Raw genomic sequence first — 26,936 nt, forward strand, 5'->3', positions numbered from 1 at the left:
AATTAGTCATTTAGACGAAGGAAAAAATATAAGCTATGAATATTAAAAAAAGGTAAAGTATTAAAATGAATGTTTGAGACACGTCCCCAGGAATGTTGAATAAACTATCTAAACTAGTTTAACTAAATAAAAATAATGATCTAATTAATCCCTATAGGCACACGTAAAATATATTGGATACTTTACTGAAGTTTATAATTAATAAGGTTGATATTTAATTAATTTAATAATTTTAAATTAAATTAACAATTTTAATAATTTTAGAAAATTAGCATTTATTTAAGAAAGAGAGAGCGAGAGAGAAACATGAATTGCCCTTTGTGCACATATTTTTAGCCACGGATTTGCCCGAAATGGATTTGCCCATGTTAAAAAATTACATAAATTAGCAACATTATTATCACAAAAAAACTTAATGCTGATATTTCCATGATACCTGTTATAACCATTTTCGAACTTATAAATTATTCTAACAACACATGTGTAATTTTCAAACTCAGCTGTTTACTTGAACAATAGCGCAAAAGTCTTAAACAATTTTTATCACAGAGCATATTTATAATGGCATATTATAACTACATAATACAAAGCATATTATAAGTACATAAATTATTTATGCTATGCCACTGATTGCTTTTTCTAGGTGCGCCTAAATACTTTTCTTTTTTCAATTCTATAAATATTCAATTTGTTTAAATCTTATTTGAAATATTTAGGATCATCTCAATCATCTTTCGTAATTTATTGCTACATAGTGAAGAACCTATTTTTTTAAGTTTTTTGTTCATTCGTATCCCTTCTCAAAGGGTTGGGGAAGAAAAAGAGAAGCATCAGTTAAAAAAGAAAGTTTTGACGGAAAGATTGTGGTGGTGCCATCTACAGAGGCGTTTTTGAAATACAAACATTTTTCGAAAATAGGTGAGATTTCAGTGTTTTATGTTTGCATTGTTCATACCAGGGCTCGAAAAAACTCAGAAAATTTTACCCGTCCTCGAGGACAGCTTGTCCAACAATGTACCCGTCCTCCTTTGAAACTAACCCGTCGCTTCTAAATAAATAAAAATATAATTTTCTCTTATTTATTACAAACATTTGTATAAATTACACAATGAATTAGTAGTTACTGGGATTACAAATACTAGGATTACATTATACAGTAATAAAGGAAATACTAGGTTACTAATAGTAAAAACTAATATTTCTATCATGAAATAATTTATTTCTTTGATAAAATTATTTAAATAACAAAGGTTAAGTTATCTGTCAATTATCATGTCAATTTATCCGATAGTACTGCGTTTTTTAAATGAATCAAATATGACGTTTGCCAGTTTCACAATCAAGCCAATGATTTACAGAGGTTTCTGCACAGAAATCTGAAAGAGGTTTTCCATTTAGGTAGATATTCATAAATGCGTTTAACTCTTGTTTAAGAATAGTAAGTAATGTGTTTTTTTGTAAGTTCATTGCTGCAAAGCCCCTTTCAACCGCGGCAGTACTCCCAGACAGAGAAAACATCAATTCCACCATGTGCAGTATGTTGCTGTATTTCGAGATTAGAGGGTCATTTTACAAGTGAGGCGCTAGACTCTTGTAAGATAACAAAAGTTGAAAATGTGTCACGAACATTAACGGAAAATGGCCGTCCGCGCGGACGCTGGATTCGAGAAAATTGTTGTCCGCGGGGAATTTTTGACAGCCGAGGACGGGCGGACGGGTGGTTTTTCGAGCCCTGGTTCGTACCTCTCCGTTCTCTTCGTCAGAAACAAAAAGCAAATCACTAACACTTTCCTCCGTCTTTTTTTTTTCAAACTCTTATTACAATTACGAAATTTTTCCAAGTTTAATATTTTACCTTTGTTATATCTTTTTGCGTTTGAAAACATTTTTCAAAGAATTTGAGTTTTAGTGTTTCATTTAAGTATTGCTCGTACCCAGCGGTCGGAAAAACTACACTATTTTTGTAGTTTACAACAACTACTTTGTTACAAATGTAGTTAACTACGACTACTTTTTTTAAAATAATGACTACAAACTACTACGGAATTGTACAGTCTCTAGCCAAATTATCAGACGTACTCTAAGATTCTCTGTTAAATCTTAATTATCAGGTGATACTCTATACAGCTTTATTGTTTTTACGTGACTGAAACCGGTTTGCACTTGTTTACGTTCGTGTATTAATGGGTTAAATTAGACGATGTATAATATAAATTCGACGACTGAATAAATTAGACGATATATTATACAAATATAGAATATTTATTATATCAGGTATTATATTAGTATATTATAATAATTCCACCAAATGACTAGACACACTGTAGTTTTTTAATAATTGCATGCTTTGCGCGAGTTTATAGGCAATACTTTTATATTTAAACATACACGTAATGGGTTTTTATTCTAGAGATTTTTTACATACTTCCTATTTGTATTTATTTCTAACGTATTGCATTACAATGTTAACCCATTAATACACTAACGTAAACAAGTGCAAACAATAAAGCTGTATATTATCACCTGATAATTAAGATTTTACATGGAATCTTTAGTGCGCGTCTAGTGATTTTGCCAGGGACTGTAGTAACTACTTCACTATTGCCCGGTATACATTTGCTCGATACTCCAAATACTGATGTTTCTTCTAATCTATAGTCACTAAGTATTAAAATATCGAATAAATGTAATTATATCCACGAATAAATGAATATCAAATCGGATGTAATAAATATTTCGGACATTCACCAAAGCGCGACCCATGCGATTGTCAACATTCACCGGTGAAACTCAACAACCACCGATTTCGGTCATTCACAGTAACATGCACATCATTTACATAATGACCTCATCAGGACGTTTATTTCATACTTTGCCTAAATAGCATTTGGCATTCTACAGAATGCCTAGGCAATGTGGGAAATATAAATCATTTCATACTTCGCCGGCTAGTTTTAGGCATTCTATACAATGCGTAGGCATTCTATAGAATGCCGGATTTCATACTTTGTCGGTAACATATACATTAACAAAATGCAAAATAATCTTCAATGACTTTACATGATCGTGATAAACTAACTAATTTCTGACAAAGAACTCCTTTCTTGATTATATGAGTCGCAAGAGATTTTTCGGTTCGATATCAGTGGGTAGCGAAATGAAGCAGAGTTGTACATGAAAGTGCAATAATCTCACCGAACCCAGCTCTGTAGACGCATATGCGGACTCGCAAGTATTTCATAGAACATGTAAAATGATTGGCGCTTTCATGCGTATGGATCGACAGTTGGCCGAAATGGATTGTCGTTGAATGAATTCTGAAAACGCTGAATAGAACAATGTGAAAAGCTCGCCTTTGCATAATACGTGGCGAAAATCGACATGGTAAGGAAAAAAAATTTCATTTTCGAAAAGAGAAAATTGACCTCTTTTTTAAAAACACCCAATGAAAAAAGCACCTTAAAGGACTTTTAAAAAACGTAAATCGAAGATAAGCACCTTTAAGCACTTTTTAAAAAGGCTATGCACCATGTAGTAACAACAAGCAAATCACAAACCATTCCCCCCCTTTTTTTTTTAAATAATCTTTTATTTCAAACATGAAACCTTTTCAAGTATTTTTTCGAACTTTTTTATTTGTTACATCATTTTCTATTTTAAAAAAATATTGAAAATAAGTGGGGTTTTATTGCTCATAATCCTCCGTCCTTCTTGTTAGTAAGAAAAAGTAAATCACAAACCCCACCCTCTCCGAAATGTCTAGGTAACGTTTAAAATAGTCCTGTAATGAGACGCAAACAGATTTCTTTCCCGAGGTTTGACCTTCATTCCACAATCTCAAACTCGAAAAACCATTTTCGCGCCCTCTGCCAGGTGTGCTGGATACATTTTTTTAAAAAAATTTTATCGTCTCTCCTTTAAATATTCGTTCACAGTGTGGGCGCTAGGAATTAGGAATAAAGGATAAGCATTATTTTTGTGACTACTCCTTCACATTCGGTAAATATCCTGTTGCAAGCATTATCGTTCGAGCATGCGCAGAATGCTTTCTTAGAATGTCGTAAGAGGTTTTTTAGTGTTTTCCCCTAGAGCCTTAGAATAAAAAAGAAAAATAATTTCTATTCTTTTGATGCTGTAATGTACTTGAGTGAGGAAAAACTGTTCAGAGAACAAAAGCATTTTTTTTTATACATCGTCGAGTAGTTTTTAAATCTGAAAACAGGTCGAAATACAGGGACCGAGGAACAGGAAGGGGGTAGAGGGGCCTTTAGCTCCCCCCTCACATTTTATAGATTATGAGACGCAGCTCTTTATATTAGAATTTTTCACTCAATATTTGCGTAATGACATTTTACAATTAAAAAAAGATTCATAATTTTATTGCCTCTAAATTTAAAAATAAATAAATAAATAAACGTTTGTATTTCGAGCGAGCTTTAACATTTTTTCCCTATTACTGATATTAAATTAAAAAATAAAAATAAATAAAAAAAAAACCCAGTAAAACATAATAGAAAAAAAAAAAAAGCGCGTGGAGTCCCTCCGCGCCGAAGAAATTAAACTTCGCAACCTGCGACGTTAATTGTAGAAGAATCAGTAGTCGTAGAAGGATCACTAGTTCTATTCAACGACTCTTTTTCCTGCTCCGCTCGCTTCCGTGCTCTGTAATCACAGTAATATTGTGCATATTTTCCTTGTGGACCTCTTGAACCAGTGGTAGTGCTTGTGGTTGCTTCATCGTCTCGCCCTGGAAAATGTATTTGTATTAATAATGTATGTAAATGCGTTATAATGTAATTTCAGAAGAGAAAACCTAACAATCGATTGATATTCACAAGAGACGTACCTTGGCATAACCTTAAATCCGTCGCATTGTCCATGGGATTGTTTTCACTCATTTTTTACATTTGTTATCCAATAAATTTGAAAATAAAAAATACTACCCTATTAAATTATATGTGTATCAAAACAAACTAAAAAAATATTTATATAAAAACAATACTTTTATTACTTTTATTATTTTTATGCTAGTGAGAACCAAAACATTATGGAAATGAATGATAGAAAACTGGATCCTACCACGTGATTTCCCGGCCAATAAAAATGTAGCCTTAAACGTTTAACGCAACCTCGTTGGAAGTCGCATAAGAAGTATAACTTCAAAATACCGTTAAATAAGAGAGGAAGAATTTAAAAGGTAATTTTTTTTTTTAAATTTGATTTTAATTTTAAAACAATTATATATATATATATATATATATATATATATATGGGGAAAAGTCCTGACTGGGTATATCAGTATATTTCTTAGGCTATGTCTTCGTATACTCAGAACTCTACCGATTAAGTCAGTTTTAGAGCGCTGAATTCTTACTACGTAAATTTACTGCCACTATTATAAATTTATAGACCCCCTTAACTACCTAATGAAGAGAACTGTTGACTTCTAATACCTCCACAAAAATACTACTTTAATAAAATGCACTAAGTGATTCATACAAGTGGACGGCACATTACGAGTTTATTTGAATTTAATAGTTTTTCTTTAACAAGAAAGAACAATTTTCATAAGAGAAGTTTGAAAAAAAAAAAAGGAATAAAATGCTAGGTCCATTTTTATGGACACATATTTCAAGCAGGGTCCATTTTCGTAATGACGTATTATGAGCTTTGGCCATTTTCGTTATCAAGTATTATGAGCTTATTTTATTTTTGTAAAAACGCATTTCGAGCTGTGTCCATTTTTGTAAGCACACATTTCGAGCTGTGTCCATTTTATATTGACCTTTATTTATTGACATTTTTGAAATTCCCTTCCGAGGTGGGGGCGAAATTATGTTTTAAAGTATCTGGGAAAATAAAAAGTGGTAATACATATTTTTATATAGATAATAAATTTGTTTTTTTTTTTCATTCACTTTAATTCTAAAATATTTCATTTTTATTGTCTCTAGATATGCTTGTGATATTTATTTTTTAAACAAAGAGTAGTAAAAAGAAATCTAAAAAAAAAATCTTACAAAATATTTTCACAAAAATTGCATAAGTTCGATGAAAATCTCACCCAGAATAAACAATTGTTCTGTTTACACTGATTTGCCTGCAAACTATTTATTTTCTCGAAAACTAGATTTATTTATCAATCGTAAATCCTGTGCCTTCTTAGAATTGTGAATGCAAAAAAAAAAAAAATTTCGCGTTATTCTATTATTATTTTATTTTTCTCAAAAGAAAGAGAGATTCGCCAAGACGAGAGCGCCAAGTAGGAAAGTGTTCCAAACCAATGCCAGAAATAACTGTACACATCAGATTTCAAGGGATCAGGTGGTATTTTCCCCATGTAACAACCGGTGCCAGTGGTTGAAATTTGTACGCGACATAACTTCGAAGCCGAAACCACTGGTTGGTGTTTTTTGGTGATCCTTTAAACTCTGGACGGATTACCTGAAAATCGTTAAAGGTAAGAGAATTGAATCCTCCTCATTACGGTCAATTAGATAGAGCACGTTGTTTTCTCTAAGATCTAGATCTGGAGGGGATCGGACGATTATTTTTAGTATCACACGAGACCTTCGTATGCTTGTAAAAACATCCATCATTAGAAAAGAGAGGATTATTATCGTTTGATTCTGAGATGTGGAGTCGTTAGTTCGAATCCGACTTTCTGAAGTGTCCGACTCCTACAGTTCGTGACCAAATTATTAGACACACTAAAGATTCTATGTAAAATCTTTAATTATCATGCAATACTATACAGCTTTATTGTTTCTGCGTGGTTTGCACTTGTTTACGTTCGTGTATTAATTATATAAATTAGACGATATATAATATAAATTCGACGACGGAATAAATTAGACGATATATTATATACAAATATAGAATATTTATTATATCAGGTATTATGCTATAATAATTCGACCAAATGATTAGACGAACTGTAGCTTTTTAATAATGCCATGTTTTGCACGAGCTTATAGGCAATACTTTTGTATTTAAACATACATGTAATGGGTTCTTATTCAAGAGATTTTTTTATATACTTCCTATTTGTACATATTTTTAACGTATTACGCTACAATGTTAGCCAATTGATACAAGAACGTAAACAAGTGCAAACCGGTTTTAGTCGTGTAAAAATAATAAAGTTGTATAGTATTATATTATAATTAAGATTTTACAAAGATTCAGTTAGTTTTTTTTAAAAAAAGTTGTGTATTTATTACTTGATTTCATAAGAATTATTCAGCCTATTCGTTCGAATTTTTGTATTTTGTTATTTCATATATAACATTCTTTAAAAATTGGTATACCTAAAAATCCGATTTTCTTTTTATCATTTTGAGTAAAATAATAAAAATTATAAAACAATTGTTAAAAAATTATTTTGTGATTGGAATTATCTTCGATTTAAGGAACTTTATAATCGTGAGTAAAAGTTTTTTGATTTTCTTAAAAAGTTCTAAAGATATGGCAAAATATGCAAATTAACTTTAAGGGGTTCAAAGTTTTCATCGTTCCCTTGACCATATTTTTCCAGATAGTGGCTAACTCTACATATTTTTAGTGTCGAAAATTCGAATTAGTCGAGAAAAAAAGAGGTTTGTTCATTCGGAGAAAGTACGTTTTGTTTTTCTTAACTTAAAATATCGTCAAAACTAATGAATTAACATATTCATGATCTGGTCCTTGAACCATTAAGATTGAGATCCAATTATTGGATCAAAAGTTATTTACGGTATTTTTTTGTGCACTGTATGATTAAAACTATGGGTATTTTATTATAAATACATTTAATAATGAATGTTCTGATAATCGTGTAAATATTTGGCAAATATTAGTTTCGCCATAATATTCATCATTTCATAACATTCATTCGAATATTATTTTTGTTCCCATTATTATTCTCCATATTTGCTTAGATAATATCGAAGACTTCTGTTTAACTTAAGGTAAGAAGAATAAGTTAAGTTAAGGTTACGGATAAGTTCAGTTACTTCGAAATTACATATTGTAACTTCTGATTAACTTAAATTACGAGTCACCAGAGTCGGACAAAAGTTTTCAATTTTTCTTATGAGGAATTTAAATTTTACATTTTTTTTTAAAAACCGTTATGAAAATTAATATTTAGTAATGGCTTTTTAGTATGTATTTAGTAATGTCTTAGTACCGATTTTTATAATTTGCTTAGCTTAATTTTGAAAAATACGACAATTTAAACAAATTTTCATTGATAAATCCTATACATTTTTTAAAAAATATACATGAAATGAAGAAAAAGAATACCCGTCAAATTCTACAGACGCGTAAGGGGAAAAATTAGAAAATTTTGCCATCGCAATTTTGATCCTCTGCAGAGGGGATGGCTCCCCTGCTTTGGTAGCCCGACGATCTGCGCTCAAAGTCGAGCACTTTACGGTAGAACAGTTTAACGAGGACCAGTACCGCACACCCTCGGTCCCTACGCAGACTGATCTAAGTGCTCACCCACCCGCTTACTGACAGCGGCCAGTGATGCTTGACTTCGGTGTTCTACTGAGAACAGTGTCTTTACAATCAGTCAGTCCATTTCGGAACATTTTTCACAGCAACAAATTTTTAAAACGCGTGGACAATTTTTCAAAATTTGAAAATTTTTTAAAAGATTAAATTTTCGGCCATTTCGATTTCTGAGGTTTCAAGAGAAATTGCTAGATGTTAAAGTAATTTCTTGAAATCTTCAATCATTCTCATTTTTATTCTCAATGAATGCAATAAACATTGCAAGGTTCTTTTCTAAAATAAAAAATTTACGAAAAGAGTGTGAAATAAAGTCATTTTATGAATATTATAAAAGATTCACAAAAACTCCATACTTATTTAAAAAAATTATAACAAATGCAAATAATTTGAATTTTCGACAAGAAAATTGGCGATTTGCAGACTTTGAATAGAGAGCGCCATCTGTAACTTTTAATGAATGCGCATGCGCTCAATGAACAAGGAAGTAGAACGTATGTAACCATCAATTAAGAAACATCATTGTGATAACTTATAATAAAGTTTTTTAAACTTTAGAGAATCGTTATCAATTAACATTCATAGAACAGAGATTTTAAATTACGAGAATAGAGATGGAGAATATCGAATGTTTACCGGGCAGTGGCAATTAACTACACCAAGTATATATTTCGGTACCAAAGCGACTATGGGATTGTCAACATTCACCAGTGGAAGTCATCAACCACCTATTTCGGTCATTCACAGTAACAACGATACAAAAATCGTCTTTTATTTTCATAAAAAGAGCAGAAGATAAATCGAAATTACTTTTGAAACAACCTCGTGTAGATATAATGTCGTTAATAGCATTTTTTTCGACAGATTAAAAATCGGTACATTCATAAGATCAATATGCAATCGGAAAAAAATGTCGAGTGTGTATCGTAGAGATTTTTCCGACTTCATACATGTCTATAGAATACTATTTATTTGCTGCCGGAAAATATTGATTTTTTTATTTGGGTACAAATTTCGCAGCACTGGATAAACTTTTGAAACAAAGAGAAATACAAAACTAAAATAAAGACAAACAAAAATATTTAAATATAATAAAAAGTTGTGATCGCCTTATTAAGATTAGTGGTAACCCATGGATTAAATGCTTTTTCTTTCTGGATTGACTCCGTTAAACGCGACACCATTTCAAATCATGGGTTGCAAAAACTGTCCTTCATTGATGTATGTCGTTGGATTGGTTTTTAAATCCTGCCTATATACGTGTTTCACAAAATACTTTTTCTTCTTCAGCATTCATATTTATATTAAAATCACCGCCAAGCCAGTCATTATGCGTTAATAGTAAAATAGTACTTTAAATTATTATTATGTAGGTAAATACATTAAAAATCCCTGCTAGTGAAAATAAAAATAAAAACAGCAGCAGTCGCCATAGCAACGCATGCAATAACGATGCATGCGCACTGTTTATTATTTCTTGAACACAGTTGAAAAGTGTGTGGAAGGCATCAAATCTAAACAAGGACCCATTTTGCCAATGGGTAAAAAGAATACTTATTAATGTTTATTTGATTACCACTTTCTAAATTTATATATAAAATGTTCTTACAGTTATATACTATATCTTTGATGTAGTTGCATTTGCCTAAATAAATAAAAATATATTTATAATTTTATGAAACAGTCATTTTGCATTGTTGTCTCTATAAGACTCAATATATATATAGAATGTAATTATGCCAGAAATTTTGGTTATTTCCTTAGAAACAACGAAAATTTAATTTAATGAGATCAATTAGGTAAATAAGGATTTTTAGTTAAATTCTAATTCAATGGAATGCCTGAAAGTGACGCAGTGTGGGTATCTAGATTCTGATTGGTTGTTGAAACTTGGCGTTTGTTTACTTTAGCAACTGTTCTTTCCATTCTATTTCGAATAAGCCAATCCCTTTAAGTATTAATTCTCTTAAGCGGCACAGTCTAAATTCTTTCACAAAGATTTTAATTCTTTCACTTTATATTTACACAAATACTTAACAATAAGACAGGCACAAAGCCGTGTGGAAACAAACTAATTATGCAAACTATTTTTTGCTTTGTGTACCTAGCAACTTCGACATCGAAGTTACAGCTTTCTTGTTGTATTGTTGACATCGAAGTTATCAGTATAATCAAAAGTTTTAATGCATGAGTATTTATTTAAAGACTGTGGATAATATTGATTGTATCGATTTGTCAGCAAGAAATAAACATATTAAGAACACATTTATGAGCCTCAATTTATTCAAATTCACTTTGACAAATAATAAATCAAGATACTAATAATTTATGAAAAAGTCAACAACACAAAATTCTGGTACTATATATATATATATATATATATATATATATATATATAACAATATGTTTTATTATATTCGTCATTTTAATTTTAATTTGTAAGGAAATTTGTACAGAATTATAAGATTTTCCCATACATTATAAAAAAACGAATAAAAAGAAACAAAATTGTAATTTTACTTTTTAGAAATTTAAGAAATTTTTTAAAAATGTTATAGTAAAAATTTTGGGGACAAATTAAGATATGAAAATTTTTATTCAAGATAAATCATAAACATTTAATATTGAAGCTTTATATAGCCAAAAAAATTTTTAAAATTTTTTTTTTCTTTTAATGCTAGTTATGGAAAAATTCAAAGCAACGAAAGCATTTCGAAAATGTGTTGTGGACACGACTCTTACTAAAATTAATGAACACACAGTCACAAAAGCATATTAACCCCGTAGGGCTTCTGTTTAGCGTTATAAATTCATAGGGATACGTATACAATAACTTTTGATCTAATGATCGGATTTATCACACACTAGGACTTTCGCTGACTCGAGGACCTCATCTTAAATATCCTAATAAATTAGTGCAGCCGATATATTAAGTTACGAAATCAAATACAATAATGTACTTCCTCTGATTAAACATACTTTTTCCGATGGATTTTGATTTTTAATTCTCAAAATATGGGGTAGCGCCCCAATAGTTCAGACAGGAGAGAGATCGTATGTTTGAACCTTTTAAATGTTAATTTATCAATACCGCTGGGGGTACTGTATTGGAGATTGATCGTTATGTGGTTCAGGTCATAATTACGATCTGTGGATGAATAAATGTATGTATGAACGGGTCCACCCTATAAACGGACTGCGACGTGTGTGTGTGTGGTTGAAGTCGTATTCTTGGTCATGGATGGCACCAGTGAAAAACAAGAAACACACCCTCTGCCTAAAATTCGCTTTGTCTCACCAATCAGGCTTGTGTTATTGGCAAGAGTGGAATTAGAAACAACAACAACAACTGTTAATTTTACTGTTTTACTGCCATATCTCAGGAGCTTTTTAAACGAATCGAAAAGATTTTGCACACAATTATAAAATTCATTTGCAAAAAAAATAACTTCAAGCAAAAAAATAACTTTCAATAATTATTTACTAATTCCGTTTTATTTTATTTAATAATAGTCGAAAAACATTATTAATGGTAAGGTCTATAAATGTTTATATCATTTAAACCAGTGTGATTTTAAGTGGTTAATTATAAAATGTGAATGAAATTGATCAAATAAAATTATTCAACCGATTTCGTTCAATTACCGATAGCAGTATTTATTAACTTAATATGGTAATTTCACTTCCTTACTTTGAATTTATCAATCGAAGAAAGATTGAAAGGAAGAAGAAAATGTTCGATTTTTTTTTTTTATATTTGTGGAGGATAAAGTTTTTCGAAAAAAAAAATAAGAAAAGTTGGTTGACGACTCAGAAATACAATGAGTAATTTAATTCATTATAGCATGTAACTATATTACCTTCACACTTTTACTGTTTGAGCAAAAGGTTGAACAAGCCGGTGGTACCTTGAAGTTCGAAAGTTTAACAGCTTTGCCGATATTAACTTATTTTTCTGTTAAAAAAATATCGGAATTGAAATTGCAGTTAGTGGAAAATAGGTCTTGTAAATATGAATAATGATAAAAAAAAGTTCTCATTTACGTCTGACGAGTTTTGAGAGTATGACATCTCGACAATAGGATGCCAAAGACAATATGTCAAATATCTGTTTTTGGCATCCTATTGTCAAGGAGATCTATGCCAAACAAAGATATAAGCCAAAGACAATTTTTTTAAAACAACTCATTTCGACAGCAGCTCGTAAATATTTACATAAACATTTCGCTAAGAAGTTTTAATTTCTTAGAAAATTAGAATACTTAAATATAAGTTTTAAAGAAAGACTGGGTTTTTTTTTAAACAACTGAAATAATTTATTGCAATTCGCTATCAATATTTCGCTTCCTGCACATGATTTTATGTTTTTTCATGAAACTAACTTTGGCCATCTGTATTTTTAAAAATTGTAAGAGCCGCTGTTCTGGGCGTTTAACTTTACGCTACATTTTGTTCTGCAGCGACATATAAAAAATTATTATATTCGCGAAAACTTAGAAAAAAAAAAAACTTGAAGTTACGAAGGTGTGTTAAACAACGCAATTACAGAATTATTATTGGATTATTAGTTAGAGAATGATTCGTTTGTTAAACTTGCAGTAAAAAATATCATGCGGGTCGCTCTATAGCCTGCAGAAATGTAACTACGGAGGTGAAATTTAACGGTACTGAACGGGGCACATTTATTTATAAACTCAACACGAGTTTCTCTTATTAGAAATTTCCGTTTTTTCGAAAATAATTATTATTTTAAGAGTATTTTTCTTGAATTTAATCTTAGTTATTTTACTTAAGATATTAACTATTAATCCATTGATATAGAGAAATTTATATATTTTTGACGTTATACTTCTTATGCAACTTCCAACAAGGTTGCGTTAAACGTTTAACGCTACATTTTTATTGGCCGGGAAATCACGTGGTAGGATCCAGTTTTTCCTCATTCATTTCCGTATTGTTTTGGTTCTCACTAGCACAAAAATATGGTTTTTCTATGAATATTTTTTTTAGTTTGTTTTGATTCACATATCATTTAATAGGGTAGTATTTTTTATTTTCAAATTTAGTGGATAACAATTATAAAAAATGAGTGAAAACAATCCCACGGACAATGCGACGGATTTAAGGTTATGTCAAGGTACGTCTCTTGTGAATATCAATTGATTGTTAGGTTTTCTCTTCCGAAATTACATTATGACGCATTCACATGCAATATTAATACAAATACATTTTCCAGGGCGAGACGATGAGGCAACCAAAAGCACTTACACTGGTTCAAGAGGTCCACGAGGGAAAAATGCACAATATTACCGTTATTACAGAGCACGGAAGCGAGCGGAGCGGGAAAAAGAGTCGTTGAATGGAACTAGTGATCCTTCTACGACTGCTGATTCTTCTATAATTAACGTCGCAGGTTGCGAAGTTTAACTTCTTCCGCGCGGAGGGTCTCCACGCACTATTTTTTTTTCTTTGTAATTTTGCGTTGTTTATATTTTGAAATCGGTCTAAATTTCGACTTGTGATGAAATTTGCTTGCAACAGTTAGAGGTGAAATAATTGTAACTTGTATTGCAGTCAAGTATAGAGCTGCAGATGAAATTTGAGTACACTCATTACTCAAAAAGTTCTTAAAATTTTGATTGACGATAAAGTCCTTTCCGCGAAAAATATTGCAATTAATTTTGTTAGAGTCGCGATGGCTCAGGGGATAGAGCGTTCGCTTTTCAATGAGGTGAACCGGTTTCGAATCCCAGTAGATACGAATTCTACATCCGACTTGCACCGACCACAGTGTTGACGTGAAATTTCCTCAGTGGTAGACGGATCATGGGTTAGAGTCCCTTTGCAGTCAGGCTAACCGTGGGAGGTTCTCATGATCTTCCTCTCCATGTAATGTAAATGCGGGTTAGTTCCATCAAAAAATCCTCCACGAGGACAAATTTCCCTCATTACTTGATCCCGGAGTTCCCTTGTCGTCTGGATTGGGTTCAAAATTACAAGGCTGCGAAGTTGAACATTAGTAGTCGTAAACCCAAAAATTGGGTTGGCTGTTCAACGACTGTTATAAAAAAAAATAATATTAATTTTGTTAAGAGCCGTAGTGACTTGAGGGATGGAGCAATCACCTCCCAATGAGATGACCCAGGTTCGAATCTTAGTGATGGCTGATGGATAGGATTTCGGCTTTCTGCTAGGTTCGATTATAGTGCTGACTTAAAATACTTTCAGTAACAAGTGAAAGATGAGTTAGAATTCCTTTGACAACGGACTAACTGTAGGAGGTTTCATGGTTTTCCTCTCCATGTAACGCTAATGTTATATCTTCAAAAGTTCATTCAAAAAATTTCCCCTAAGGCTAGTTTGTAACAATTTTTATTTTTATTTTATTTTATAACCGTCGTTGAACAGCCGAACCAATTTTGGGTTTTCGACTACTAATGTTCAACTCCGTAGACTTGCAATTTTGAACCCCATTCAGAAGACAGGGAAATTCCTGGATCAGTACTCCCAGAGGTATGCTTTGTTCTGGGAATATGGAGGACTTTGTGACTCGACAGATTTAACGTGCGTCAGTCACCATTTACTACATGGCCGGCAGGGATCAAACCCACGACCTCTTGAACGTGGGCCCAGTGCCCCAGAAACTACGGTATACCGGCCTCCCTTTTTTGGTTCAGATATTCCCTTGTCTACTGGGTTGGTTTCAAAATTACAACGCTACAGATAACACAGATAGTAGTAAACCAGGAAAAAAAATGGATCAGCTGGGTAACGTTGGTTATAAAATAATTTTTATTAGAATTGGTCAGAAAACGATTGAAACCTGCTTTGGCAACAGACGCAGAACTCCAGAGGAGATTTGAACTTTCTTGGTCATGTAGTGATCAGAACACCAGCAAAATCAGAAGTTCTTGTTGGCTTCGTATGTTATTAATTTGACAATAATAAATTCTTTATAGAAAACAAAAACAATATTTATTGATAATATAAGCGCACTCGTAACTTATTACTACATTCACGTACATTTCATATCGACGTTCTACAAAATATATATTTTTTTATTTTTTATTTCCAATGGCAGACATGAAAGACAAATTTGTTGGCAAGAACAATATAAAGAAAGAACAAAGAACGGAAACAAGAGCTACAAAAATAAAGAGTCTATAGATCTGTAATAATGCATCTCGCCCGCCAATATCGTTCCCACAAGGGCCCAGGAGGAAGTGCAGGGCAACGTCTTAGATGGTTAGCGTCCATTTCTTCTTGTAGGTAACATAATGGGTTACATAATACATAGGTTACATAATGGACAAAGGGGGCTTGAAACGACCAGTCCTTATTTTTATTTGCTTCTTGGAGTTTTGCTTCAAATGTTGGTTCTACAAAACATTTACATCACAAAACAAATCTGAAACTTAGATATTACCGCTGTTGCCATTCTTCATTTTTACAATATATATGAGCTTACATTCGAACTAAATAATCGCTGTTGCTATTCTTAATTTACAATGTATATATATATGCTCTTACATATTTTAATCCAGGTAATCGTTCATTACGTTATAATTCCATACCTTTTGTTCCAGGTATCCGTTAATTTTATTATGATTGATTTGTTTTAAATCCAGAAATCCCCATTCATTCCATGATAATTGCTTTTTTTTAATCCAGGCATCCGTTCATTTCATTATGACTGATTTTTTTTTAAAATCCAGGTATGTGTTCATTTTATATTGATTGATTTTTTTTAATCCATTATCCGTTCATTTAATTACGATTGATTATTTTTTAATCCAGGTATCTGTTCATTTCATTACGATTGATCAATTTTTTAATTCAGGTATCCATTTATTTCTTTATAATTGATTATTTTTCAATTCAGGTATCCGTTCATTTCGTTTTGATTGATTATATTTTAATGCAGGTATCCGTTCATTTAATTACGATTAACATCAGAACAAAATGTGTCTTATAATAATTATATATTTCATACAACTCTTTTTGTTAACTTTTTACAATGATGAATGAGAAGCAATCATGGGGATTGGTAAGAGGACTGTACAGGAGAGATGTTTCCTAGTAATGATAAAAAATGGAACTAAATTCAAATGTTTTAATTGTGGTTTTATATAACTTTCAGTATTTATTCGTTGGGAAACTGGGAGTTCTAAGTTTTTAATATGCACACACTTTTCGATTAGATCATTTTCGTGTACTTTTAACAATATAATCTTAAATAAATAGCTTCAAAGCCCTAAAAACTCAGGCAATAAGCATTAGTAAAAAACGCAATACAACACGATCAAATAAAAAAAAAATTATTTTTACGACTCATTACTGTCTTGGCGGCGATTTTAATATTAATATGAATACTGGAGAAGAAAAAGAATTTTGTGACGTATTGGCTGGAATTGAAAAACCAATGCAGCCCATTGAACTACAAGAAGACAAACATCAGTTGATACAGTTTTCTCAACCCGTGACGTGAAATATTGAGGCATTTATAAAATTCTATCCAGAAAGAAAACAAAAATGAAAAATGGGGTAACCAAAAATCGCGATCACAATTTTCTCTCTTTTGTAATTATGTTCATTACTGTGTTGTGTTAATTGAGACCGAAACATAGAGTATTTAACATTTTTTTTACCCCTAACTAACAACGGGTATTCATCTAGTTTAGAAAATGACAGTTTTACCAAATGTATTAACACTTATCATTTCAAATGCTTAATTCCATTCCTACTATTAGTTTCACGCTTTCCCTATGTCTTGTTCAAATTTTCAATCGTTAATAAAATACTTTTTATTCATTCACTCAATTTCCAATACATTTTTTCAATCTTGTAGTGGAGGGTACTTAATGTTAATACAGTTTTTCAAATATTGCTTCATTAGTTAAATTTAATTCATAATTTTTTTTTATATATGGGAGAAATTGTTTTAATTATTTAATAAAAAGTAGCTAAAACAAAGTTTTTCTTTATGGACTTAAGTAGGAATTGACTTAATTTTTTTTTAAATATTACTTCTTTCTCATTAATTCATCAATGGACCCCAACGTTTGAAAAAGGAAGAAAAAAAACAATAATGAAATTTAAAAGTAAAAAGAAGTGGGCGCCTTTTCAGTTTTAAATGCCAAAGTCACAAAATGACTCAGTTAAAAATATTTCTTCATTTAGAACGCAGAAAAATGTATGTTTGTATCTTTTTCTACACTCACCTCTTCTTCTTCTTCACCAAATAAATAGAGATTTCTAAAATAACTGAAGGTGTCATATTAAGTCTGACACTTGAAGTGTGAATAAAAATAATGAAACCTTTGCTTTCATTGAGTCAGGAGGAAAATTTTTACATGTAGGGGAGATTCGGGTAGCCCCGCTCACTTAAGGAGTATTGCTTATATTTCTGTATAATATTGAGTAATAATCAATATTTTTGTATGTTTCTATTGTTTTATCATCTAATTAAATAATGCAAAAAGAATGAACCGAAAAAAGAATAGTTTAACTTAAGAAAATAGAAATTTAAAAAAACATGTTTTTCAGCTCATTTCAAAATGTGTCGGGTAGCCCCGCCCAGTTACAAAAATTATGTTTTTTCAGGTGTAAATGAAAATGACCAATGTATTGCCAATAGATAAACCTCATTTGTCATGTTTATCACAAAATTATTTTATTTATCACATATTTATCTACTTTTAGTGAATTCTATCATTTAATAACAACAATATTTGCTGTTAAAAATGCATATAACATTCAAATTTGAAGCAATAAAATAATAATCTTTGCAACCGTACATTTATCGACGAAGTAAAATTGGGCGGTGATACCTGACATTCATGTGAGCGGGTCTACCCGAAATCCAATTTTTTTGTAAATTTGTAATTACTCGAACAATTTTTCACATATAGACTTCTTTATTCGTGCAAATTAAACTTAAGACTACATACTTTAATGCTGTATGTACAGAAAAAATTATTTTTTTTAGCATTAAAATGAAGTTTAATCGAAACATTCAACCAATGTTTCTTAATTTCATGACTACTGTATTCAACATATTTTCAAAACTATTCTTCACCATGTTAACAGCTGCATAAATACTTGAAACTTTGAAAAAAATCTTTTTTTAATATAACAATTAATGTCCGATGGCCCATTGACTTGAAAAAATATTCTATACATATGAAATTGACAGTGGGCGGGGGTACCCGCTGGGCGGGGCTACCCGATTCTTCCCTATGTCTATGTTACCGCTGAAGTGTAAAAATCAGTTATTCTTAAGATTTTCTAGTTAATGTCCAAATTATCTAGGACGATCCCTTACAGTTTCGAAAAATTGTTCCATTTATCTAAGTACCTGAAATCTGCACATTACCGAGTACTAGACATTCGTTAAATTGAAAATAAGATCTTAGTTGGAACAATAGCAACATTTCTACACGCTACAATTAATTTATTTTTTATTATAATTTTTAATTTCTCGGTAGCTAAAAAAAGATAAAATGACTACAATCAAGACATTAAATGATAGAATCAATCATCAATCGCTATGAAAACTATAATGTATGAAACGGTTTAAAATATTATTACGATGAAGGAAATTAACATGTCATTTATTTATTTTTCTATACCAAAAAAAAAAATCATATCAATAAATACAATAAAGCAAATTACTTAACAAACTGCTGAACTTTAACGATATGTAAAATGCTAATATGCACATTACTAAGGAAATTGCGGGAAATATTTGATTCTGCATTTTAACTGATTGCCTTAGTCTGCTGGTAGACGGGCAATATGCAGAGTAACCAGTGTTGCTAGATTGGGCTACAAGTAGCGGATTGGGCTACTTTTAAAAGTCCCCGCTACTGAAAATTGAATTTTCGCTACTTGCTACTTTTTGGGCTACTTATTATTTTTCGAACGCTACAAATCTTAAATATGCACTACTTTTTTTCTTTACTGAAATATATATATATTTTTAATTTTTTCCCTTCCCATTATAAAATGATTCTGAAAGTTTACAGCTTCTTTACCATTTTTAAAAAGGACATTTTTGTTGCTGTTGACAACGTTCTCGCTTCAGTTTTGGATTCTTATTGATATGTTTTACTGATGGAGTCTATAATCTTTCCATGGTTATGTTTCAAATCGTAGACTCGGGGAAATCGCAAAGATATATATGGAAAAATGCACGGAGAGTATGAAATATTTGTAAAATATTTGTTGCTTCGTAGACGCTTTAAAATACTGTTTCATACGTGGCCCAGATCAAAATATTCATTTGTTCACTATATTACTATCAAAACTATTCTCAATCGAGTTTGAAACAATTATTGATGCTGTTACAAAGAAAAGCAAAGTCATATTTCTCATCTGCGAGCTGAATGTTTGTACTTTGTATTGTTTCGAACTTCAAAGCAGAAATGATTAAATAAATTATTTTGCTTATAAAAAAAAGATTTTTTGCCCCTTATTTTTAAATACACATAGATGTAGGCCCATGAAGTTGAACTTTTCTGAATTTCTTGTTGGAGTTTGGGTCCTAGTTAGGTCTTATTTTTAATTTCCTCGAAATGCGAGATAATTTTTATTGAAAAAAAATTAGCTAGTGAGAACATTTTTATGTGCGAGTAATTAGGGTTCTTGAGGTTGGGGAACGAAGCGAGCTGAGGTCGAAACCTCTTAGTATTCTTATGCAGCTCAAAGACCGCACCAACATTAAAATATCGAAGACAGTTCCGACTGATTTTTACACATAAAAAAGCTTGAAAAAAACGATCTATCCAATGTTATTATAATTTTAGTGTTTTCTGGCAAACGGCGCTGTTTTACAGAAATATAGCCAAATAAATTAGAGCACTCAAAACATGGCAAACTTTACACTTTATTTATGCTGCGATATTAATTTTGTTAATATATATATATATATATATATATATATATATATATATATATATATATATATATATATATATATATATATATATATATATATATGATTTATTTTTGGGCTACAAAATGTTCGAATCCGCTACTTTTGGAGCTCCCATTCGCTACTTTTTAATCTTAAGTTCTGGCAACACTGAGAGTAACTGCTTTCGAGCTAATACTAATATATTACGAGCTAATACTAGAACGGAAACTAATCTAAGGTTCAATTTTTTTACAATAATTTTTCGTTAAATCTTTGAAATATTCTATTATAGATTCCTAAAAACATAAGTTTTCGTACAAGTTTTTTCTTCTTCTTTTTTTAACATTGAAAATTAAGAAATACTATTTACTTATCTTCCAAATGATAAAAAATGGTGTTCTCATTACCATTAATTAAAACGCAAGATATTACACTCATTTTTTTTGCTTAATACTGAATTTAAGGTCATACTAGGATTTTAATTGTTTTTATTTTAATTTTTTTTTGCATCGTTTAATTTAAAGATGATATAACCCAAAAACTTTAAAACAAATACATAAAAATATGTTTTTAAATATCTCATGAAACGTTTCTACATTTTTATTTACTATTCAAAAAAAATCATAATAATAATCATCGGGATTTAAATTTTTAACGAATATTTTCACAATTTTATAACTACAAATGTCACATACAAAATCAATTTTTTTAAAATGCTAATGCAAAATCAATTCCTTTAAGCTGATAAAGACAAATTAATATGTGGATAATTTTGCTTAAAGGAAATATGAAAGCATCATCTCAGTGCATCATGTACCGCTAATTTATTTAAAATGTATCATAAAAGATTTTTTAATCTCCGATTTAAAAAAAAACTCAAAAACTATCCAACTGTAAAATTTATATTTTGCTATACATTGTTCAAAAGGATGTAAAAATTTGTACATCTTAAAATTCAAACTTTTTTCAATCATTTTTATATAAAATAGTAAAAAAAAATTTCAAAAAAGTTATTAAAAAGTAAATAAATATGTTTTAACATGGCATTATATTTGGATAAACGAATTTTATAATTGTGCTCAAAAATTTTTCACTTTTCTTAAAAAGTTTTCGAGATATGGTGAAATACGCAGAAACTAAAACTATCATTAAGGTTGTTGCTCGAAGCCTCTGTCGTAGTATGAAATAACGCTTTTTTGCGAATAATATGCTATTTTTATAACTGCTGTGAGTTTGCAACTGTTACTCATGACTGTTTGATCACGTTTAGCTTATCTGAAGCCAGCGCTGTCTATGCTCATTTTAAATATGGCGCAAAATGAAATAGGGAGAATATTGACGGTTTTGTGAAAATAAAAAACGTTTGTGTTCTAATTTTTTAATATTTAAAAAATACTCTAATGTTTCATCTGCCGGGATAGCCTGGTTGGTAGGGCACTAGGCCCCAGTCCAAAAGGTCTGGGTATCGATCCCCGTCTGACGAAGACTCCCCGTGTAGTAAGTGGTGACTGGTGCACGTTAAATCAGTCGAGTCTCACAGTCCTCCGTGTTCCCATAACAAATCATACCTTTGGGGGTACTAATCTAAGAGTTTCCTTGTCTTCTGGATTGGTTCAAAAATCAAAATTACGAGGCAAGGAACAATAGTTGAACAATAGTAGTGGTAAAACCAAGATTGGGTCGGCTGTTCAACGACGGTTATAAAATAAAATAAAATAATGCTTCATTACCTGGGCTCATAAAAATTTGCAAAAACTGAGAATAAGGCAGCAATTTTGATAATCTTCACCTAGGCGGAAAAATGTCGCCAAATTGGCGATTTTTAAAAAAAGTTTATTAACTTTTAAAATATCGGGTTGAGTAAAAAGTTTTCCGCCAAAAAAAAAAATCCTGAAAAATGACAAACACATACAAAATCAGCAGAGCTAATGAGAATAGTTATCTCCATTCAAATCAACAATAGTCTGCCAACGTTTTGGCAACTTTTCATTCCCTTCTGCGAAGAACTGGAACTGGGGGGTGCGCGAGTAGAGAAAGCAATCGACCTCATTTATGACCTCGTCATTTGAACGGAAGATTGTGCCATCAAGATGCAGCTGCAGATTTGAAAACAGATAGTAATCCGAAGGCGCCATGTCTGTGCTGTATGGTGGATGTTGCATCAAATCCCACTCTAACGTGTGGAGCGTCATGCCGGTCATTGCACTAACATGTAGCCAAGCGTTATCTTGATGAAAGAGAATCACCTTCCTTCTGAGCTCGTTTTCTCGTTTTTCGCGAATCGCATCGCTAACTTTGATTAGCATACTGCTGTATATTATACTGTTGATAGCCTACCCGCTTTTAAGGTACTCCTTGTAGATAATTCCACGACAATCCCACCAGATACGGAGAAGGACCTTCTTGTTAGTTAGCGTTCGTCTTGCAACCGAATTTGCTGATTCCCCGGATGCTGACCACCCTCCTCTACGGCTAGTATTGTTGTAGTATACCCATTTTTCATCACAGGTCACAATTCTGTCCAGAACGTCCTCTTTTCTTTGATCTCTGAGCAGAACCAAACAGGCCGCTTTTCTCTTGCTCTTGTCTTCAGCAGTCAATTCGCGAGTCGCTCAACGGTTAAACTTAACTGTTAGATTTATGCGTTTGAGAGTATTTGCTATTGTTTTTTGGCAAATGTCAAGCTCTAACGCAATAGTTCGTGTTGAAAAATTTCTGTCTTGAACAATAATTTGCTTTAACTGGTCACAATCAACATCAATAGGGCGGCCAGAACGTGGTTCATCTTCAATGTTGAAATTCCCAGTATTAAACTTTCGAAACCAAACTTTTAATGTATCCTCATAAGAAACAGTATTGAAACCTAAGCTTTCACACATTTTCTTGTGGCATTTAGTTACACTTAGTTTATTTCGGAACTCATAGTACATAATGGTTCTGATCTGTTAACGTGATAGCTCCATTTAAAAAAAATTTTTGGTGCACAAGATGATAAAGTTTTGACAAACAAATTACACAGTTGTGTAGTTCCAACTTTCTGCTTTAAAATACAAAAGCCCGCTTCAAAAAAAGTTAACCTCCACGGCAATGGCTGCTGCTGGCACGGAGGTATTTCCCTTTGGCGGAAAACTTTTTACTCAACCTGATATTTAAGTTATTTATCTGTTCGAAAGCCCAGATAATTATTAAAATCATCGCATTGTTTCAAGTGTAAGGCACTTCAACTATGGCTATTTAATTTCCTTGGCGACAGGGCTTCAAAAAACGGCAGTTAGGGATCCAAACTGTCAATCGCTTTCTTATTGGGACAAATCAATCCGCAGCCAACTTTAAACTTGACTTATTAGAACAACAGAGAACACAGGGATCAAGCATTGTCGCAATTATTGGCGATAGAACTTAGCATCATTTTGGTCAAGTGAAGTGACGAGAAAAATTCCGAAAATATCTTATTAGTTAGCCTGACGGTCAGGGGATTTTCGGAAATTCGCAAGTTGTCTCGTTTCCCAGACCTATTATTTTTTTTGCCAGATCCTGTTCGATTCGTATATTGCCTCATAGTGCTTTTTGTCTTAATTTTTAATCAATGAGTTCTCTTGTCTTCTGGGTTGTATCCAAGCTCGCAGGACAAGGAAGTTTAGGACTTGTTATCCTATATGGTTCTGTTCAATGCTGATTATATAATAAAATGCTTGAGCTGTAAATTGTGAAAATTTCGAGAATAAACGATAGTATCTATATAATCATCCTTTCGAATAAAGCAAGTTAAAATAAATAGATAATTTTCTGACATCTTGTGCATAAAAATCCTTTACAACGCCTCTTTATTAAGTTTGAAAACAGAAATATTTGTATGCCACTAGTCATATATGTGTGTATTTATATGACATGATGACATAGCAGGCATACAAACGATGCCAATAACATTATTAATAATTTATCCATTTTTATTCTAAGTTAACATATACATTTTTTTTCGTTACATCGTATTCCTTTAAATTAAGTATTAAGTATGTGGTGGCATTGGTGCCTGTAACAAAACAAAATAAAATATGTAGTGGGCGTTACTATTTGTTAAGTTGATATTTAACATTCGAACAATTAATTATAAAAAAAAAATTTCATTACCGTTTTTTTTCTCAAACGGGCATTGTAGAATTTGTCGAAGTATAAATGAATTGCGCGTATTGTTCTTACTAATTGTAATGTGCTTTAATTTTAAATTGACATTTAACATCTGAGAAAATGGTTCTTACTAATTTTTTTTATTACATCATGTTCTTTAAACGGATAATTTAGAATGAGTCAAAATATAAATGTAATATGTGTATTGTGCTTTAGTTTTTATTTTAAGTCGATATTTGTAATAATTAAAACTAGTTATTCCATTATAATAATTAAAGCTAGTTTAGATTTAGATTTAGTTGAAATTTAGATGACGCATGTGTAATGTACATTCCTCTTGAATTTTTATTTTATGTTGACATCTATATGAGCAATTGAATCCAACTATTTTTTTAATCAGTCGCATTCGTTAGATTGATACTATACAAACATTGCAAATATCAGCGCTTAAAACTTTACTCGCATCGAGATTTTTACCCAAAGAACTTTCAATCATATACATACATATTTGTAATCATGCATACTTGCATATGATACACATTTGTAATCATGCATACTTGCATATGATACACACTTGTAATCATGCATACTTGCATATGATACACATTTGTAATCATGCATACTTGCATTACATATTACACAAAAATTTCACGTAACAATTTTGCTTCACGAACATCAAACTAATTTAAACAATGTCGAAACAGAATGTTTTTGAAATGTTGAAGGAGGAATTAGAAATTTGAGAGACGCTAATTCTCAACCAATGCCATTTGTTATAGTCTGATGACTCACTTGGCATTGGCACTTATTCAACAAACAGTTGCGTTAGATTTAAACTTGAATTTTATTCAAGACAATATTCGTTCTGTTCATGAAAATGCTTGGATGTTGGCAAACCAGGTAGAGCTTTTCCACCAAAACGAATCCAGCTTCCTGCCGCAATGCATACTTAGATGCTTCTCAAGTTTCGCAAAGAACTTCGAGGCGAAATGTATTTGCAAATGAGTGGCACCAAGCCATTGGCAAGTTTCCCGTCACATTTATTCGAGAACTCCCACGCGACGAAATGGAACGTGCCATTCCTTTTTATTTTTCTCCTGCCGTGTAGGACACTCAGAGAACTGGAAGCAAATATTTACAATTGGGCTGAGCTATTGATACTTTTGGCACTAGTTGGCGAAGTTCTTCTGTTAGGAAAATTTACGATTATGAGCTAGAAGTTCTGTTATTAACAGTTTTTTCTTTTCTACTTAAGAGAGTGATGAACTATATTTTGAACAGTAGGAAATGTTTTCATTCTTAGAACTTGGGAAGAAAAAATGGTTCACCACTTTTGTTTCATCTTCGCGAAGAGAATTTGTTTTTTGTTAATTTTTGTGCTTTATCTGTAATTCTTCGCCATTTATCATACTTATCTTAACAGCTTTAACAATAGGTTTACCTGACGCGTGTAATTTTATTGTCAAGAAACAACATTTAGTTTTCAAAATAGAAAAACAACTGTTGAATAAATGTTTAATTGCATTAAATTAAAAAAAAAGTTCTTAACACAATTTATTATGAAAAAATGAAAATGAATTATGAAAATATAATTTCAATAAAAAAAAATGGTAAGGAATAAGGTACAGAAATATTACCGTAAATGATTTCGAAAATACATTGCTTAGTTAAAAAAGAAAATAGCATTCAAAATATTTAAAAACATGAATACAGAAAGAAATACAAAATGCTTTACTTTGAAAACAATTGGATACAAAACTATAAATCTTAAATTTCCATCACGTTACATTTATTCGTAGCTAGACATTAATTGCAACTAAAAATACTGTGATTCAATCATTTAAAAAAAATTATACTGTGAAAACGACATTTTTAATTCCACGTAATTAACCAAGTATATTAATTAGTATTTCTCTAAATTTTCAATAATTTTACGAAAATTGACTTAAAAGGTATTTCATTTATGTCTAACTGACACAAAATAATTAGGTTATTTATTTCTATAAAATAGTAAAATTAGAAGAAAAAAATCATTTCGAATAATTTTAAATTCTATCATTCCTTAAGTTTGATGTGACGGAAAAAATACTTATATTATCTACGATAAAAATGTGTTTAACGTTGACTTCAGTTTCAAAATGCTCACTATTGTAAATTATTTTGCAATCGACTTTCAGTGTTTTTATTTACTAAATTTTGTTACGAATCGTTTTTTACTGCTAGAAACTAAGATCAAATATTTGCAAGAAAAATTTTCTGTACAGGATACTAACGCCCTAAAAAACGTACATGTTTAAACTCCTTGTTAAAAATAAAGTAAAAAAATACGCACATCAGCACAGTGGCAGAATTGTTTCGTGCTATCCGCGACAAAACTCTGTAGCACTAATATCTT

General features: G+C 31.2%; 1 protein-coding gene across 2 annotated transcripts in view; it reads left to right on the forward strand.

The window, feature by feature from the left end:
- Positions 1-3,950: 3,950 nt before the first annotated feature.
- Positions 3,951-26,936, forward strand: part of LOC107454301 (uncharacterized) — a 52,715-nt gene continuing 29,729 nt past the window's right edge. Inside the window, exon 1 of one of the 2 annotated variants that reach the window (XM_087150869.1) lies at positions 3,951-3,999. The gene's annotated coding sequence lies outside the window, so the exon portion shown is untranslated. Of the gene's footprint in view, positions 4,000-6,257; positions 6,461-26,936 lie in introns of those variants that run through there. The other variant, XM_087150868.1, reaches the window with a different exon arrangement.

This window comes from Parasteatoda tepidariorum, chromosome 9 (genome assembly GCF_982258835.1).
Source record: "Parasteatoda tepidariorum strain Cologne lab strain chromosome 9, Ptep-v5.0, whole genome shotgun sequence".
Classification (NCBI taxonomy): Eukaryota; Metazoa; Arthropoda; class Arachnida; order Araneae; family Theridiidae; genus Parasteatoda; species Parasteatoda tepidariorum.